This window comes from Hippopotamus amphibius, chromosome 1, assembly GCF_030028045.1.
Source record: "Hippopotamus amphibius kiboko isolate mHipAmp2 chromosome 1, mHipAmp2.hap2, whole genome shotgun sequence".
NCBI lineage: Eukaryota > Metazoa > Chordata > Mammalia > Artiodactyla > Hippopotamidae > Hippopotamus > Hippopotamus amphibius.
Genome location: NC_080186.1, coordinates 108,449,878 through 108,453,540, shown reverse-complemented (window position 1 = coordinate 108,453,540; position 3,663 = coordinate 108,449,878). Strand labels below are relative to the sequence as shown.

At 54.6% G+C, this 3,663-nt stretch overlaps 2 non-coding genes across 2 annotated transcripts; one reads left to right on the top strand and one right to left on the bottom strand.

Annotated features, from left to right (window-relative positions):
- Positions 1-1,287: 1,287 nt before the first annotated feature.
- TRNAQ-CUG (transfer RNA glutamine (anticodon CUG)) lies at positions 1,288-1,359 on the bottom strand. Its single transcript has one exon. It is a non-coding gene; the product is annotated as a tRNA-Gln (tRNA).
- Positions 1,360-3,099: 1,740 nt separating this feature from the next.
- Positions 3,100-3,265, top strand: LOC130842107 (U1 spliceosomal RNA). Its single transcript, XR_009050352.1, has one exon. It is a non-coding gene; the product is annotated as a U1 spliceosomal RNA (small nuclear RNA).
- Positions 3,266-3,663: the final 398 nt, after the last annotated feature.

Below are 3,663 nucleotides of genomic sequence, written 5' to 3'. Positions count from 1 at the left end.
TAGCAAATACATACTCATATTTGTATGTGTTCATGCATTCACATATATTCACACTCACAATTCAAACTCAGAACTACAGGCTTTGATTGAATGTCTGTCTTTCAACTGAGACTCTTTTCTCTAATACCACTAGTTTTGTTTTTAAGGGCACTGGGAGTAATAGAAATACAATATCTTATACCGCCTCCTTTGCTTTTCCCCACACTATATTGACAAAAGAATAAAGAAATACCCAACAATGCCAATCATAACACAATTGACGAAAGCAGGTGTTAAAATTTTGTCACTGTTCTGGGGTACACATAAATTATTATGTTTTATACTCTCTTCGGCTAGTTCTTATCCATGTGGCTGTTCCACAGAAGGCCTTGCACAAAAGGTTTATGTGTTACATTGTGTTTTCCATATCCAGAGGCAACATTTGAAAAAGGAATTTAAGTTTATAATGATAAAAAAATAAATCTGGTTTCCACCCAAATCTATCCAAAGTATATTCACTACAGGCTAGCCTTGATGATAAGCTCTGCAAGTGTCTCAAAGGCCTGGGTGGAGAGGGGTCAGGGAGCCCTGGTCTCCCCAGACGCTGGAATCCTTGGCCTTTCTCCTCTTTCTGGCTGAGCTTGGGAGGAAAGCACGGGACTTCCTGGGGTCAAGATTGAAATCTCAGCCTAACAGCGGCTTTTCGTGTCCAATGGAGACTTAGGAGCTAGAAATTCTGAATAAAATCGGAACACAGTGGAATAGGATCAATCAAACTTCAGAATAGAATAGGCACCTCAATACAGCACTACCCATTCGGGTCTGGAACCATAAGAGGCTGTCACCCTGTCTGACCAGCGACATCACAGCCCCCCACAGCGACCCCTGACTCACAGGGACAAGCGCGCAGTTACGCCTGCGGTGTGACGCCCCCTCGCGGGGCAGGACTCAGGCGGCGCAGCCTCTGCCTTTTACCCCCGAGACCCAGGGGGCCCCGACGGCGGGGTGGCACTGGCTCGGTCGCTGCGCCGCTTGGCGGCGGGGCCGGGCCTCCGATGGCCAGAGACGGGCTGACCGCCCGGGGCCAGCGGGGACAGCCCGGGCTCGTCCCCCACCTGCGCGCCACCTGCCCATGTGGACCGCGCAGGTCGGAGAAGCCGGTTTTCTGGAGAAGGAGCCGGCAGAGGTCAGGGACGCGGCAGCGAGGTGCCTGCGGTGGCAGGAACAGGAGCCGGAGGAACGCGGGCTTCGGCAGGAGACTGAGTTCTGGCTGCGGGAGTAAAAGACGCCGGCGCGGCCTAAAGGGAAAGGTCCCACCGAGACTCGAACTCGGATCGCTGGATTCAGAGTCCGGAGTGCTCACCATTACACCATGGAACCGCCGCAGGCCCGCCCCTCCCGCCGCGGAGCCAGGCCGCGCGCAGCCCCGCGGGCCCCGCACCCGCTTCCCGCCGGGCGCTCTTGTCCCCCCGCCCCGAGCCCGCTTCCTCCGCGACGCCAGGAGGCGCCTGACTCGCCTGCCCTCAGGTTTGTACGTCGTGGAAAGACACGAAGTCCATTCGGGAGGAGCGACAGGGAAGGGCTTGGCGGCCTCCCCCAAATGCGCCTGCTCTGCCGGCATTTCTAGAGTTTTCTGCCCTGAGGTAAAATTCCCGCCAGAAAAAAAAAAAAACCCAAACGCCAAAAACCCCCAAACTTCCTTTCCCCTTCTTTGCAGTTGTCCTCTCGCCGCTGCCCTGGCAGCTCTGAACATCCTCAGGACAGGGCTAGGCACGTCGTGGGGTGTCCCCTCCCTGGGACCCAGGTGCAAGGGTAGACGCGCGGGGCGCTGCCGGCTTCGTCGGGGGACGGCGCGTCCTCTCTCTGTTGGGAACCGGATGGGAGCCGAAGCGGCCGCGGCCCCACCCGTGGCACCGCGAGCACCCAGGCCGCTGGCGCCCTGAGGGGTGAGGTCGGGTGTGAGCAGCTGACAGTGTTTCTTCTGGGCTCTTTCCTCCCTCCCCTTCGTGCTCCTCCTCCGCTTTCCGGGTTCACCCCCTCTCCGCCCACCCGCGTCCCCGAGACTGAGGCGGCCGCTGGGTCCTGGGAGCGGAGCTCAGCGCGGCCCACGGGCTCCCCGTCGACGTTTCCAGCCTCTGGACGTTTATATGGCTCAGCGGCCAGTTTTAAAGTTTTGAACGTCGGCCACTTTTGAAAGCCTGTCCCAGCCTCGCATTCGGCGGAGGGGGACGCGCAGGGAAGAGGGGCACAGGGCGGGCTGCAGCCCCAGAGGCTGTGGCGGTCCCCTGTCACCTGAGCGGAGGCTCCCGAGGCGGCGAGGCGCAGGCGGCCTGGCCCATTCCCTGGTATCAAGGCCCTCATGTGCCCCATGTGAGAACAGCGTGTCCTGAGTGGCCAGTCTGAGTGTGTTTTCAGAACCGGAGGGAGGGGTTGGGGGGCACGTTCTCACCCCGTGGCAACAGCAGAAGAGTGTGTAATGCGGCTCTGTGAGTACAGTATGCGAGCGTGCTGTTACCTGGAAGACTGGTGGTTCAAGCCACCACGGAACATTCGAGTCGTACTTCAACTCATTTTCCTGCTTCCCATTCTCAAAATTGACCAAAGCCTCCTGAGCTGCTTTTATCTTTCAGGCAGCGACCTCATCCGGTAGCTCTCAGTTCCTGTCCTCCCTGTCCTTTGCTCTGTGGCTGCGGGTGGGGCAGCTGCTGAATCTGAGTCGTCCTGGATCTTCACCGACCTCGGCCCTCCGATGGTTTCTCCCCGCCGTCACCACATTCCAGTGTTCTCTCTGCACCATATGGAGCTCTGCGGCCACCTTGACCTACATGTTTCCACAGCCAGATTCCAGGGGAACTGCCAGGCTGCAGAGGCTGATGGCATAGGCCTGGTCAGACTCCAGGTTGGTGCACCTCAAGGGCTAGTATTAACTATGCAGTTATAGGATGCCAGCAACACTTTGATTTGAGGGTGTTGCATCATTACATTTTTTTAAAAATTTATGACATTACTTGTTAGAACAGTTTTAGGTTTACAGACAAATTGAGCAGATAGAGAGTTCTCACATATGCTATGTTCTCTCTCACACAATTTCTTCTATTATTGGTATCTTGCATTGTTGTGGTACAGGCGCCGGGGAGATCCCATGATTAGGAAGATGGTTTTCCAAAAAAAAAAAAAGGCTTATCCATTGCACTCCGGATGTACTGAGCCCTTTGATTTCTCCAAATTTAGGAAACTCGACTGCACAATTTGTGGTAATGGGGGACAGTGTTTGCACACTCTCCTGACAGGTAATGGTTAATAACAGACCACTGTAAATATATTCAGTAGTTTGGGCAAATTCTTGGGGAGCATTTCCTAGATACATTTTCCTGGAAGATAAACCTTCCTACTCCCCTTCTAAGTTTGTTTTGGGGAAAAATGCTGTATTCCTTTCCAGGGCCAGACTGAATTGACAACCATCATAGTTGATGAGGATTAAGGCCCAAATCAGCCAATGAAGAACACTTTATTTCAGACCAGTCCCATTCCCCATTTTCTGCTGGAAAGAAAGTGGACCAGCTTATTCCTTTACTGCAGAACCACCACCAGAGGTCTTAAACTCAGGGAGACCTGTGTGGCCAGGTGACTGCCTCTTGCAGCCCCGGGAAGACAGATATTTCTAATACCTCACCTAGCTTTCCC